Source organism: Rissa tridactyla, chromosome 1 (assembly GCF_028500815.1).
Source record: "Rissa tridactyla isolate bRisTri1 chromosome 1, bRisTri1.patW.cur.20221130, whole genome shotgun sequence".
NCBI lineage: Eukaryota > Metazoa > Chordata > Aves > Charadriiformes > Laridae > Rissa > Rissa tridactyla.
Window position 1 is genome coordinate 13,462,350 of NC_071466.1, and position 15,431 is coordinate 13,477,780.

At 43.6% G+C, this 15,431-nt stretch overlaps 1 protein-coding gene across 3 annotated transcripts in view; it reads left to right on the plus strand.

Moving 5' to 3' along the window:
• The window catches only part of FAT3 (FAT atypical cadherin 3), a 357,170-nt gene that overhangs the window by 185,345 nt on the left and 156,394 nt on the right, over positions 1 to 15,431 (plus strand). The gene's annotated exons all lie outside the window — the stretch shown is intronic.

Genomic DNA, 15,431 nt, shown 5'->3' on the forward strand with positions numbered 1-15,431 from the left:
TGCAGCGAACCTGTGCATCTGCATTGGGCAGAGGTTGAGAACTTATTTAGGGAATATTTTTATGATGTGTGGTCCTTGTGTGTTCTGCATCTTGCCTTTCCTCCTTCTGTTCTCAGAGTGGCTTTCTGGGCTGTGCAGTGTGAGGGAAGAGAGGGGGGCGAAGCACTGAACTTTTTATCCATGATGGAGGGGTTGGATGGATGTGCCCTCTGAGAGAAATGCTGGGGAAAATGAAATTGTTTGGAGCTGAGCGATGGGGGCACGTTCCCTCCCCTGGTACGATGCAGATGTGCATGTAATGCACGCACATCGCGAAGGGCTCCGGTTCCTGGGAAGTAAGCGGCATTTTTCAGCTATAAATTTCCAATTATAAGAAGCCTTTTTCATGTAAAATGAGATTGCCTTGCATCCCGCAAACATCAAATGTGCAAGTAAAAATTTCCCTCCACCCCCCCCCCAAAACACAGTGGACAGATATCTGAGGAGCCCAAGCAAGGGCTGCATTTTGACATGCTGCACTTCTTAATTGAAGATTAGGAAATCAGCAACTAAGCGTGTATTTATCTCACTATGGCAGAAAAGATCTTTTGACGCACATAAGCAGTTTCTGTTGCTAGCCCGCAAACACAGAGAAATTGCCTGCTGAAGTCAGAGATGATGATTGCTGCCTGCATAGTGACTGGTTTTTTTCTTTTGCTTTTAATATTATCTCTGATATTTCTTTGCATTATTATCTGTAAAGATTTTTTTCCCAGACTCCACAATATTCAAATAGCAAATAGCTCTGTTGTCATGGAAATCATTACAGAATTAGGCCACAAAGAGTGACAGTGACTCAGTAGCCAGGTGATACAGGCACTCAACTGGGAAAAGAGAGATCTGTTTTTCTGCCCTTGCTCCCATGAATATATGATTATTTTTTCCCCTAATGAAAAGGACGGACTAAGAGGGGATGTCTCAGAAAATTCCCATCAGGTGACTGCAGTGCTCCTTCAGGCCTGGATTCAGATCTCTGGTCCTTATCGGGAAGGAGGAGGGAAGAATGGGATTTCAATTTCATATATTTAAGCAGAAGGGATTGATCTCTGGATGAGGAGGTGGGAGAGGCAAGATGGCCACGCTTGCCTTTCCTTGTCCGGGTGCTCAGGGAAGCTCTAAGCACACTCACCCAGCACTGCCGTAACTAAATGAGATGACAGACAAATGGGTGCCTAATTTTAGTCGCATCAAGATTCAGCCAGGCGTGAAACTGTTTTCTTGGGGGCTCAGGAACGTGGGCATGGGTGGGAATATAGGTGTCTGGGTGGAAACCAAGCAGGGGTATCGGGAATCCCTCCGTATCGGCATAGGAGCCCGTGTTTCTCTTCTGAGTTCAAAGCTTCAAGGTTTTGTGTTGTAAAAAGTTGTTGTTTAATAAAAATTGTGATTGTGAGCCTTTTTTTGAACGAAAGCACACATTTCACTTCAAGAAGATGAGCAGTCCCGTGGCGAATGCGACAAACTGGACTTCCCAAGGTCCCTTTCAGCCTGAATTACTCTGTGGTCCTGTATCTGAAATACCTGGCATGCAGTCAGGGGGAATTAAAAATGCTTAAACTCTTGTGCACAGGGCAGTCAAATTGAAATGTATTTCCAGTGTAAGCAGTTCACATCAGAAAGAAGGTGATGTTTTCAGAAGTTTATCTAGAGAAATCACAAAGCCAATCTAGGTTGAAACGTAAGAGCTTTTAATCTGATTTTAGTACTGATTTTGATATGCCATTTTTTTATTGACTTCACAGAAGTAGTGAAGTAAAATGAAAACATTTCAGCAGGAAAATAGGAATTTACGTCCAACCTTTGCCTACCTAGTATGTCCTCCCTTAGTTGCCAGAAGTGTTATTTCTCTTAGCATCATCTTTTAGCTCAGTACTTTCTTTCTTGCAAGAGGAGGAAATGGCAGTGCAGTTCTGCCACCTATAATCATTTGTCGGGGATGGGGGTGGAAGATGATTAGCTTATAACATTGTAATCTCATCTGTTATCTATTTTTGGACAGATTTTGATTAATTCTCCATTTAACGAATTCAGTGGTGTACATTATTATACTGTCGTGCTTTTCTATAGCGTGCTGCCTTTGTCATGTGATTATCTGTCCTGAGGGCAAGAAACCAATAAAAGTGACATTCTTGCTTATTATTTGCACCGCTACCCTTTCATAGCCCATCATCAGCCTATGTGCTGCCTAAGTCAAAAGTTAATTAGAATGACTGCCACTTTGTGTCATATAAAAGATGAGCGCTGTGTGTACAGGAGAAGTTATATGTCTCCATATAAGCATTTGTCAGCAGCTCTGCCAGTTGCGCCTCATTCTTTGTTTTTAGTGATTGCTGTCGATAGGAATGTGGGACATTCAACAGCCGCGAAGGTGGCGGAATCAAATGCTCAGGAAATCAGCAACCTGTTTCACCATGAATGCAGCGTTTCTCAGGAGTGCTTTAACTCTGCTAACCAAAAACTCTTCTTTGTACAAAATCATCCTTTTAAAAATTATTTTAATCTCTTCCATTTTATTTATGTCAATCACTGGAAGAAGATTTGTGAAAAGATAGCAAAGAACAATTCTTAAAATGCGCAGATATGAATTGTAAGATAAAAAACTTAATTGCAGTTTAGACTTCAGATTTATTTGAAAAGGGGATAATGATAGTAATTACCCAGTTTGAGTTTTGTAGAAGGCTAATTAGATCCCAAAAGCATTTGTATGCACAAGGCAAACCATAAATACAAAAGACCATCTGGTCCTTATCAGCTTACAACACTAACACTGTCTGTAATTATTTTTTCTATATTGTTTTGATGTTGACATTTTATGATGCAATACATCTAGCCATAGTTAGGGAATAACCTGTAAAGGCTTTTTGGTTGTTGCTGGGTTTGGGTTTTTATCCTGCTTTTAAGGACATCGGCTAACGCTGGGAGTGCAGGAAAGCAGTCTAGAGTTTAATCATTTCCACTACAAATTGGTCAGCGTTTTAAACTGAGTTTGATTATGAGTTTTTTATCTAAATTGGTCCATCTGCTTTTTCCAGCATTCTGGGGTTCAAAAATAATTTAGGAATACGTTGAGATGGGTTTATCAGGCAGTGAAGTAGTGTTAAGGTCTCTAAGCTGTTTCACAGCAATAGAGGGGCTAATTCTGCTGCTCTTGTTCTGATGCCATCCCGATCTGCCTGTGGTTTTGCTCCAACATTAGGTCCTTCTGTGGCCTCATGAAAGTCACACTTTAGCACTGTGGAGGTACAAGTTTAGTACCTTCTCTGCTCGAGGAACAGCTCTCCGTACCTCTTTCCCGAGAAGCTACATGAGCCTGAGCAGTGGGGACGCCCCAGCAGGATCCCTGCCTGGCTGCAGGGTGGTGCTGGGCTGCAGAAGACGTTTCAGCAGCAGTTGTGGAAAGGGTTAGTGGGACCCTGCAAAACGTGGGGAGGCAAGACTGGCTCCGAGCCTTAGAGAGGTTTTGAACGGGGTCAAGTCTGAGGGATCTACTGGAGTTAAGCTGCCAGCTGCTTTCAGTGGCATCGCGTGGGTTCTCTGAGTTTTTCTCTACAAGGAAAATTCTTGTGCAGAATTTTAATCCATTCCTTATTTATGAAAATTGTCACTGACTTGATGACTTCTGACAGTTCCCCTCAGTAGCAGCCAAACAAGGACTAAGCAGGCAATCCTGCTGGCGCTGCCCAGGGAGCTGTGCAGGCTTCAGGGATCCACCTGTGCAAATCCAGCTGCAGATCAGACACTTCTCACGACGTTCAGGATTTATTTCACTGAAATTAGAAGTGTTTTAGTCCAGTCTCCCTTCACTTCATTCCAGATACCTCCTTATCCATCGACCACCTAAATGTTGTCTTAGACCCTGCATCAGTCCGAATCATGAAATCTGATAACAGTTCCATGTTTAAAGTAACAAGTTGTCCTGAAATTGCATTTTTTTTTAAAATATTTTGATGCCAGGTGCTTTTACTTCTCTTTGAGCAAGAGACAGGCTTTTCTTTTCAAATATTTTCCTCTTAGTTGCAGTGTTTGGAATCTAACATCTCTCTTGCTTTAAGCTGTTTTGTTCTTATCATATCATCTCATTTAAGGGTGCACAGAGTGCCTCACCAGATTCAGACCAGAGTGAACTTTCTCTTTTGAAAGGGCAAGGTAGGGAAGGGCACAGCTGTATAAGCAGTCTGAACAGGAGTGTATCATATGTATAACCTGTATTTTCCATGGGTTTTCCATTTTTTTTTTTCCATGGTGTCTACATGGTATTTTCTCTTGGAAAACCTGGCCTGTGTGGACACTGAGAATCTCATTCTGCTCATGCAAGGCTTAATCCACATGCTCCATCGTACCCCATGCAACCCTGGTGTCCAGATTCGTACACCTGGTGTAGCCATCAGCCTCCCGGCTCCGCTCCGTAGGAAGGAGGGTGAGCCTCCCCTGGCCATGGCATCACACTCTGCCTCTTCCCACACCGTCCCATCACCATCCCAGGCAGGGAGGTCCCCTGACTTAGCCTGGGGGTGAAGGAGCATTCATGGTATCCCCACCGTGAAATTTGGCTTTAGGTAAAGAAGTTGAAAATCTCTATCTGCATGGGAGCAGGTGCGTATTTAAATGGCAAAACATGACTAGAAAATGAATATGTTTTACAGGAAGTCTTAGGTGGGTGTATTGTTTAAAATTATTTTTTAATTGCTTTGAGGAACACTGATGGAAGGTTTTGTACAGTAGCTACAAACTACCTTCGATTCTATTTTGTTTTAAAAAGAACATATTTGAAGTAGTCAGTCTTCCTTAAGTAAATACCACTGAGTGTCCTAAAATTTCACGTGTAATCTCAGTGTTTTCACATGAGAACTGCCTGCTGTCCCCATGCAAAGCTGTGACCCAGATCTTCTGGCCATTGAACCCTGCTCACGTCACTGAGCACAAACCAGGCAGCCCCTGGAAGTCACCCAAAGTATGTAGCTAGGGGCTGTGACCAGGGGAAACAACAATTTTATGGCATAGAAGCGTGTGACTTCTCAAACCTAGACTACATGCAGCCCCATCACCATGTGTGGCATCCAAAAGGTTAAGCTGTACAGTAGGAGTCACAACGGATGGCTTTTGTTTCCTAATATAGACTGTCAGGAAAAAAAATAACAGTGTTTTACTACTGAAATTGCTTTGGGGGTTTTTGTGGAATCATCTTGTCCGAGTTTTATAACTGTTTGTAGGAAATTGCTTGGGATTAGTCTTGAAAGTAGTGTTGTGTGTGAGATGGATGGACCTGCGGTGTGCAAGGGTGATCAAAGTACGTGCTGTGTGCCTGAGGCTAGTGCTGGTGCTGGGAAGCAGCGTTCAGTCTGCATGGCAAAACCTTCCCTTTTGTTGTCCCCTTCTTCTTCTTCTCCTTCTTCTTCTCCTTCTTCTTCTTCTTCTTCTTCTTCTTCTTTCTCCTGTGGTCGTTCTAATTCTCCTAGCAAGCATTTGAGCATCCAGTGCCTCCTTCGCCCTCAGTGCAATCCCCAGATTTGCATGCGCTTCCTCCAGACCGCAGAAAATGTGGCGTAGTTTTGGTGTTTTGTGTGTGAAATGAACACCTGGGGTGGGATTGCTCAACTGAATGTGGACCTCTGAAAAGTTAGAATTTCTGGAGCCAGGCTCCCTTGGCTGTGAAGGGATGCGCCGGTGGTTACTCATCTGGAAAGTAACTGTTATGCACTTGGGCCACAGGAAATCTGCTTCTGTTGACTAGTCACTAGGGGCCAGATCCAGAAAATGTCTTGATTTCCTAAAATGAGACTTAGAATTTGGATACCTAAATCTAATACTGCAGTCCCCAAAGTCATAATTACTTACACACAACCCTGAGGCCACTTCAGGTTTTCAGTACATCCGCATTAATACGGAATGCTGCTGCCACCCCAAGGTCTTGAGATTTTCCTTCCTGGATCGCCGTGGTCTCAACAGGACTGATCAGCCTAGATTGTAATTTCTCTGAGTGTAAGGAATGGCTGTTGACAGGGTTGGACTCCCTGCACCTTGTCATTGCCATGCTATTTTTGAAGATGGCTGTAGGAAGGACGGAGGGGCACTATCTTTCATGGATTAATGCTGTGACTACTTAATCGTTAAGGCTTAATCCACATGCTCCATCGTACCCCACGCAACCCTGGTATCCAGACTCATACACCTGGTGTAGCCATCAGCCTCCCGGCTCTGCTCCGCTCCAGGAAGTTTAATGTGCTCTTGCCCCAAAGATTCAAGCTGGCATCTCTCCTCTTCCAGGAGATGATTTTAATTTCCAGAGCTGAGAGCGTACTAGGTAAGAGGTCCTATACTGATACCTGCTGTACCCTTTCTTTTATGCTGGCTGTCAGCCATCAGAATTCAAAGGAAGGAGAGAAGTAAAGCAAAGCAAGCTTTGCAGAGACAGCAAGAGAAAATCTGACTTTGCATTGCAGTGTTATGAGCATTTATCAGGCAGGGGATGGTCCAGACCCTCTTCTCTATTGTTGAGGCATCTTTGGTTTCTTGCTGAACTACAATTGGATTAAAATAGCCAACGTAAAACTGGAGGATTTCCATGGTGAGATTCTCCATGAATGAGCTCCTAGTTTGGTGATCTAGGTTAAGCTTTCTCTCAGAGCCAATAAATGTTGGATACTTTGTTTTGCTGTGGTGCAGTGCCCATAGGAGGAACAAGGAGGTTTCTGTGTGGTTCCACACAGATGCCTTGAGTTTTGAGTTGGCTGTTCTCTGAGGAGGTGGGACGTAAGGCTTTGGATTCACCCCCCAGCCAGAGTCAGGTGCTCAGGACTGGCCATCCCTGCTGGTGTCCACCAGTGCTGAGACTTCTACCTGTCCTCATGGGTAGACCCACCATCACCTTCCTGAACTTGCTGCATCTCTCCTGTCTGCAGCTGCTGGGTTTCCTGAAATGTATAGCAAGTTATATCAAATTAGTATCATTGAGACCTGTACACCTCTGTTAAATTTTGTCGAAATTACCTAATAAAAGCAATTGAGGGCTTTTATCAGGCAGCGCAAAAGCAATTGAGGGCTTTTATCAGGCAGCACAATCTTGTCATCTTGTTACCTGAGAAAAAAAGGCTAAACTAAGGGTACATTATGAAGTGAATATCAGTCTGCCTGTGGCACTTGGATGTCAACAAGAGGAGAAGGGAAGTGGATTTTACATCTTGGTTTAGTTAATATAGCTAGAATCCATTAAGTTTCATTACCAATTTTGGTTTGATGTGATGATTTGACCCTGGCGGTCAAATTCTGTAAACACAGCAATGCTAGTTTACCTAAATTTCTGTTTGACAGGAGCCCTAAATTGTAGCATTATGACCTATTATCTAGCATTACTGTTCAGTGTGCTGGTTTGGGGAAAGAATCTCCTTCCAGATATAATTTATTACTTCTTTGTCTTGCTAAACTCTTTGAGTGACATTCAAACTTCAAGAGAGCCAATTATATTGCTTCTCATAATAGACATATCCACTCGCAGAGCCTTTTAGTAGTACTTAGGATTTCTTGACTGCATTTGTCTGCATTTGTCTTTTATCCCTGAAGCTTACTTTCAATGTCACTTCCACTTTGCCGCTGGAGATAATCTCCGGCATCAGACTTCTCCTTTCACTCCCGTGCCCCGGATCCCTCTACGTTAATTTTTTTGCGGAGTTTGTCAGCGATGGCGGGGTATCAGCCGTGGCTGCAGCTGTGGGAGCGGAAGCTGGTGCCATTGTAAGAACAGTTGGGAACGCGAAGGCGGCTCACACCGTTGCAGCCCCCCTTGCCATAGCCCTTGTTAAAACCCCCGTTCACCTGCCCCGTCGCTTACACCAGTTGTCATCAGTTGGCTGACTTCAGGCTGGCTGCCTTCGTGTCTTCCTCTCTCATCAGCTGCTTGATAGCTTGCTGATCTGTTTTGTTTGCAGTGTGATAGGTTTGAGCATACTGTATTATTTATAAACGTTTGGTAATTTTCTGTGTCAGTGATGTGTTCTTTGGGGCTGCTTCAGTCTTTCAAAAACAGGCTTGACACAACGTCTCTTTGTCTCGGCGTTAGAGCATTCCCAACCGGTTAGTCTATGTACTTGCTTCCGCTTGCTGCAGTTTTAAAATGTTCTTGAGGGCTTGCATTGAATGATTAATTAAAATTTCGTTAGGATGCCTGGTCTAATTGTGACCCAAGTTACAATAGCATGAAAGGGAAGTGGCCACAGAGGAGTCAGTGGAGCTAAGCTCCTATAAAATTGGAGAATGAAAGCTGTTGTCTTAGATTACATTGTCACATTATAAATCTTCCTGAAGAGTTTCCCTACAAAACATAACAATTTGGAAATAACTTTTTTTTTTCTTTGTCCTATCACCTTTCCATTGGTTTTATTACTAAATTAACTCTGTTTATAATTAATGCCCCAGAGTTCAAATTGAGATATGCTGACCTACCTACAGCTTTTCTCAAACTTGCGTCTCATGTTTTGGACCTGAATCAATAAAGATTACCTGCAGTGTGTTCTACATTATGTGAGGATTAATATATCTTCAGAGAGAGGAAGAGAGTAGTGTCTCCTAACCCCTAGTTCTGTCCCCTTCGGAAAGATGGGTTGACCTTTTCAGAGCTCAGTGGCTCTGGCACAGAGCTGCCCTTAGAGGTTGCAAAAGAGCTTGCCTTCGGGAGGACCTGCAGAGCAGCTACAACTCAGCCTGTTATCTGCACCAGTCTGTCTTTTTTTGCTTCTCTTCACATTTTCCCTACTGTCTAGGCAGATGCAAATGTAATTACAACTTCGAATAGAAATCCCTAAAGTAGCTTTCAGTGAGCTACCATTGCTAGCTGTGGTGTCTAGCCACGACAGATCTTCTCTTTCATAGGTGCAAGCATAACATACATTAAGTCCTCCTGAAAAATCAAAGAAACTTGGCCCATATGGCTAGAACTCACCCACTTCTTTACATTCTTGTGTGTATGTAAGAGAATGAAAATACTCTTGTGCAGACTGAAAAACAAGCTTCATAGATGAGAAAAGTTAGAATCAGGTTTGTGTAAATCCTTCCTGTTGGTCCACTCTGTGTGTCGTGTTGCAATGAATAACTAACTGCCTTGGTGTTTTTATAGTGTTAGTAGATAATATGGCTTGCTTATATGCTGTTCAAATCCATCTTAGCAAAGATTTATATTTATAGGAAAACAGACATGGAAAGTTGTGTTCCCAAATTGGGGGATGGACTTCTGGTCACTTCTCTTGATAGTCCAGTCTTTAGTAGAAAAAGACATGAAGGGACACAAAGATATTGTGCACTAAAAGCTGGTACTGCCAAAAGAAGGCATTCACCTCCTAATTTTGCTGTTACAAGTATACGTGTGAAGATATATTAGTGGCATTTTTCATGACCTTTTAATTTTTGTCTATAAAAGGGATAGCTTCGCCTCTTCAGAAGAAGAAGTAGATTTCTGTAATATTCCTTTTTGAGGACAGAATAAATTGAGTTATTCCTCAGCTTAACTAAACAAGCAAAGAGTGCATTAGGAATAAGGAGAACAAAAGATACTCAAGAATTATCTCATAGGACCAGATGGGTAAGCAGAAGTGTAGATCTCGGATAAACTTATGCTGAGAAAATACCATCTCATTCGCAAACAGGCACTGAACAGGGTGCCTCTGAAACTACTGAGAAAAGATGTGCTTGATCCCCAAAATTAAATGATGGCTTCTAGTTGACAGCAGCTTTGATTACTCCTTGGAGCTACCCAAGCGAAGGAGAAACCGGTGCAGTTGTCAGCCTGATCACTGACGAGCTGGACCCATCATGTTCTGACAGGTGTATCAGGTACAGATGCTTGTAAAATTTTCTTAATAGGAGAGCCAGACAGGTCTATCTAATCCATCAGCTGCCTCGTGTGTGGAGAGGCCACCATCACCATTGCTTCTCCTTGCTCTCCTCCCATCCCTGTTCAGCAGAGAAGCCTAATACATTCCCCGCAAGACTTATACAGGTTGTAGCCTCGGAGCTCTGTTATTGCATTTGTTACATGTATGCGTATACAGATGCGTTTGTATTTCTCTTGTCTGAATTCCCCACTTCCTACCCACAGAGGAGCAGTAGTTATAGCTGTTCTGCCCCACTCTGCCCCGTTTTAGATGCTTCCCAGGTTATCTAAAGAGCAGCGGCATCCAGACTCTTGCATTGCCTTAATGCCCGCTCAGGAGCCTTCAGCTTTTGTATCTCCTCTTCCTCTGGCAGCTGTGGATTTCCTTCCATTTTTCCATTGCCTGCAGATGTGGACACTGTTGCCTGGACCTCTCACAACTGGGGTCACAGTCATTGGGTGTGAAGAAGTTGCTGTAGCAGTAAGCCTACTCTCTGTAGTAGATGGCTTCCAGCTGCAGATAGTCCTTCCCTGGGGGCTTTAGTTGGTAGCCAGAGATGTCACCATGTGGCTGCGAAGCATCAGAAAAAAAGCACAAACTTACATTCAGCGTTTAATGGGAGAGACACCATATCTGGTAAAATCTGTACCTGACCTCAACATCAAAGGAGGAATTTATCAGATAGAACTGGCTTCTAAGAGTTGTGCCCATGTGCCAAATTTAAACACACAATTATTACCTATCCTTATTTTAAAGTCATTAGTTAAATTCAGACTCATTGTGAAAACAGTTCATTATGGATAGTTACTTCAGTTTAGGGGCGCCCAAAATGAAACAGTGAACAGAGATCTGATTTCAGAAGACTGTTCTTCAGTCTTCTAAAAACCTGACTTCTTTAAGGTACCTCCATTTGTAGCATCCCATATTATTACATCTGAAAATTAGAAGTAATTATTGAAATATGGCTTTGTCTCTTATGCCTAAGAGCATAATAATTCAAATTGTCCTGTTGAGCCTTCACTTCCGTTCCCTGCAGTTCCTTCAGGTGGAGATATGTTTGCTTGGCAAGCTGGCTCAGAGGGAGACATTGCCCGCATGCTGATGCACCGCTGATGTTCAAGGCTGTGGTCTTTTCTAGTTTACGGCAATAATTTGACCTAGATGTTTGCGTGAACCTTGCATGGATGTGGAAGAAAACGGAGCCCTGTGCAGCTCGTCTTGGCCTTTGGCTCTGATTTGTGAAAGTAGAAACCTCATCGTCACATCAAGTCTTACTCCTATGCTAAAAAACATGATGAGATTTGACAAAATGGGTGCAGGTATCTGGTCATTTATCTCTTTGCCAAGTAGACACTGAGTTGATATGGCAGAGCCAAAACTCAAATTAAAGTTTAGCTTGTACAAGTCCAGTACATTGTTGACTATCTTCTTTCTCAAAGATGTTTCAGGGAGAGGAATTATTATTTGTCTCTTATGGGTTCAGCATCTCCTCAACCTTTTCTCAATTCAGAAAAGCAGGTCTTCAATATTAGGCTGGTCACGTGTGAAACTGTTCTCCTAAGTGCCAGTTTAAAAAACGGTGATGGCTAAACAAATCAAGCATTGACCATTTGTATAAGCAAGAAATAAATGTTCCAGAAATATGTTTCTCAGTTGTTGCTGGAAGTGACACAGATTTTGTCCAGTTTCCTAAGCGGTGTCTGTAAATGAATCTTACATTTGGTCATTTGGAGAGGATGGGAAATACACGGTCATGTTTTATTTCCATTTAATATAGTGCATATCTTTTGGAAAGACGCCATCCCACGCTACGTGCCCTGCACTCCACGTGCACGCACAGGTGCAGGCACTGTGCAGTGAGGTGTGGTCACCAAACTCCTAAGCTACAGTTGTTGGAGGAGGAGAAATTCTGGCTATTGATTCCATAGGCACAGAGAGGAGGTCAGCTGTTAGGTGTTTCAGCTTTACTTGTAAATTGTTTTATTATCCTGTTGTCTTTGTAATGCCTGAACAATCATCATTGCTGCAAATCAATGGTATTCCTGGATCCTGGGTTGACAACAGAAACAGAAGTGGAGGAGAGGATATGCTTGGGAAGTTGGTAAGAGGGAAGTAACTTCGAGTTGTTCTTCTTGAAATACCTTTCACAGATTTTTTTATGGGCTTCAGGAGAGATTTGAATGAGGTGTTAGGTTGAAAACTGAACTGAGAGGCTGTTCCTTATGTAGGGGAAGATGGTATAAAGGAATGAACTGTTTGACAGCAGGACTTCGGTTTGTGATGGATATTTTTTACAGGAGAGTGAGACACCCCCCCTTCCCTTGCTGGCTGCTCAAAATACGGGTCAGGGCGAGCAGGAGGTCACTGCTCACTTCTCCGTCCTCGTGCTGGGAGCGGCTGGATGGGGACCGTGTGGGTGGCTTCTCCTGCTGCCTCCGTACTCTCCAGGGAGCCGGGGCAGAGGGAGCCGTGCCGGGCTGTGTTACTGGCAGGGGTCTGGGGTGGGTGACTGCCTCGGGGATGCGACAGGGAAGCGTGGGGCTAAGTGGGACTCAGGGGTATGCGCCTGAGCCATGGTGACTCCTGGAGCTCCTCTCCTTGGGGTGATGGCTGTGTTCAAGTCCTTACTCCTTGGCTTACAGGCACTATCCAGCCTATAAAAAGCAATTAAAACATAGCAAGTAGTCCCCCCTGGCAACCCTTGTAGGCTTGCAGAAAGAATTCTGCAAATAAATTACTGCTCCTCAACATCAGCTTGTATCCACCTCATAAACCCATTCCTAAGCTCGGCACAGGGAAAGAAATAAAATAGCATTCAACCAAAGACTAGAGTTTGGTGTTGTGTTTGTGGGTTTTGTTTTTTTTTTACTCTAAAAGTTCAGTTATTTTTACCTAATGAACAACATTATTATCCCTATAACTCCCTGTGTGTTGGCACTGGGGCTCTGCGTCGCTGGTGTCTGACAGCTTGCTAATAATGCAGCGTGGTACGAGCACGTCCCGTGCCAGCAGCGATTACTGCGAGCAGGCGGCAGCGTGATGACAGCCTTGAGAAGCGGCAAGCACAATCTGAGAGGTGACATCGGAGGGAATTTCCCAATTATTTCTGCTTCGTTATGCTTAGGGTGATGGGAAGGTCACACGGCGAGCCCGCTCCTGCCCAAAAGGTGCAGGTCACCTTTTTCAGGCTTCTCAAAACAGTCCCTTTATAATTAGGGGATGTGATTTGATTTTATTATAGATTTTTAAAAGATAATAAGCTATTGACAGCTGAGGTTGCAGGCTGAATTTAGCCATAATCACAACCACAGATGCTTGTGTTTTCACACAAGTAACTGTACTCATTAAGTCTTCCTGTATAAACAGTTAAACCTCGGGACTAAATTGCCAAAAGAAATTAGGACTTCTGAACAGTGTGCTGCTGCCCAGGGACTTACCAAATATATCTGAATGGGCAAGGGGTAAGAGGGGAGAAGGGCAAGGAGCGGTAAGGACAGCTTTTTGTGGTGGTTCCACTGTCCGTGAGGGTTGGGATTCATCTTATTTAATGTCACCGTTTCAGAGTTAAGCATCTGTGCTAAGGCAGACCTGTAGGCAGGGGAGAGGGAGCAGCAGTCCAGGCTGCCGAGCAGCCCCTCCTGTGCCTCTTACAGCAGGAACCTGGATTACAGGCTTAGGCAGGACACACAGATTTACTTCTCCAAAAGTAGACAAGATGACTTTCATCCTATATGGTGTTTGGCGTCGTATCAGTTGAAATATTAATCCTGTTCCTGTGACAGCATGATGCTGCCATGGTGTAGCTCTCATAAAATTACCGGAAAGGTGGGTTTTTTCCCCCTGTTAGACGATGTTTCAATATAGAGCTATCACACAACTTCATTTAAGGCTGTATGTTCTGGTGGTATCACTCCTGTGGAAGGGGCAGTGTGGAGCGAGAACAGACACACAGTATCTTCTGTGGTTGATGGCATCTTTCAGACCCCTGTCCAAAGCCAACCCTTTCCCTCTTCCCTTGGGGTAGCCGGGCAGGGAAGAAGTGAGCAGTTCCCACTCAGGAGCTGGTATCGTATTGAGAAGGGCAGGAAAACAGAGGTATCTGCTTGCAGCCCTGAGCACCCACTCATTCAAGGGCTAGTTACGGTCTAACTCAGCTCCTTAGTCCTTCCAAGTTGGACATATTGCACAGTCAGGGGATGATAGTACTACAGAAACCGAATATCTATCAGCCAAGAAACCCTTTCTACAAGGAGGATTTTCAGTTGGTGACGTGCCACAAAGTTATATATCACTGTATAAAGCACAGGAGAGCCTGAGTTCTTTAATTTATTTTTTTTCCCATTAAAAAATGCCATATACAAGTTTGATTTTTTTTTTGGTGAAAAATTAAAATTAAAAATACTTTTGGTCTTTGGTCTTTTGAGAATAACAGTCCTGATGCCTTTTCTACAGCTCCCAGTCCCCTGGGCTGGGCAACCTGCTCAGGCAGCTTCCTGTGAGCAACAGTTTTTGTCCCATTGGGATCCTGGGATACGAGGGCTGTGGGAACTTGGACTGCATCGAGGCACGAAGAGAGACTATTAGCACAGAGGGATCCTCAAATCCAAACTCCTAATTTTAGAGAAAAAATATGGAAATTAAAAACACTGTAGTGAAGAGGTGTGGGTTTTTTTCACAAAAAAACACAACTGTTGGAAAGCTGAGATTCAGTGAGAAAAGCACTTCATTTGATGCCCAATTTTGTCAAAAACACTTGGGAGGGAGGCTATCACTGGTGCTGAGCAGTGTAGGAAGGTATTAATTAGCACATTTTGATGTCAGGTAGGGTCTGAAAAACAGTCCATATAAGATAAAAATGAAAGTAGGGTCAATGAAAGTAGGAACCTAAATTGTTCTTCAGTGATTTGTCCCCATCATCATGTTGCAGGAACATGCAGGCAAAGTAACATTTTATTTTTCTCCCTCGAACTGGGAGAACAGCACTCCAGACATGGGCATGGAGTGCTAAAAGAAAAGCCCTGGGATACCTGAAGCATCCGCAGGACCTGCAGAAGAGCCACCTCTCTCCAGTGCAACAGCTGGTGGCCAGGAGAAGTACCAAAGCCCTGGATGCTTATGTGTAGGCAACTGAGTTGAACATGTACTGCTGAGCTGCCTACCTCGCATGCAGACACCTAAATTTAGGTGTTTTATTCTCAAGATGAGTCCCATCTGATGTTTCACATTTAGAGAATTACTGATTTTTCAGTTGCAGATTGAAAGCTGCATTTCCATTCCTCTCTTCATCCCTACGGAAAAAAACACCTCCAAATGGAAATTTTGCATATTTCTGGAAACCTGTTCAGTATACGTGTCAGTTTTGTGAAGCGTTTTCCATGGCATGCCCTTTGTTTATCCTAATGTTGCATGACCCACTAGGACATTTGGGAAAATAGAAGATGATTGGAAATGAGGAGTCTGTGTGTCTAGTTGGTGTCTGTGCTGTTGCAGTATTTGTAGACAGCGCTTTGGTCTTTCCTGGCTCATGTATAT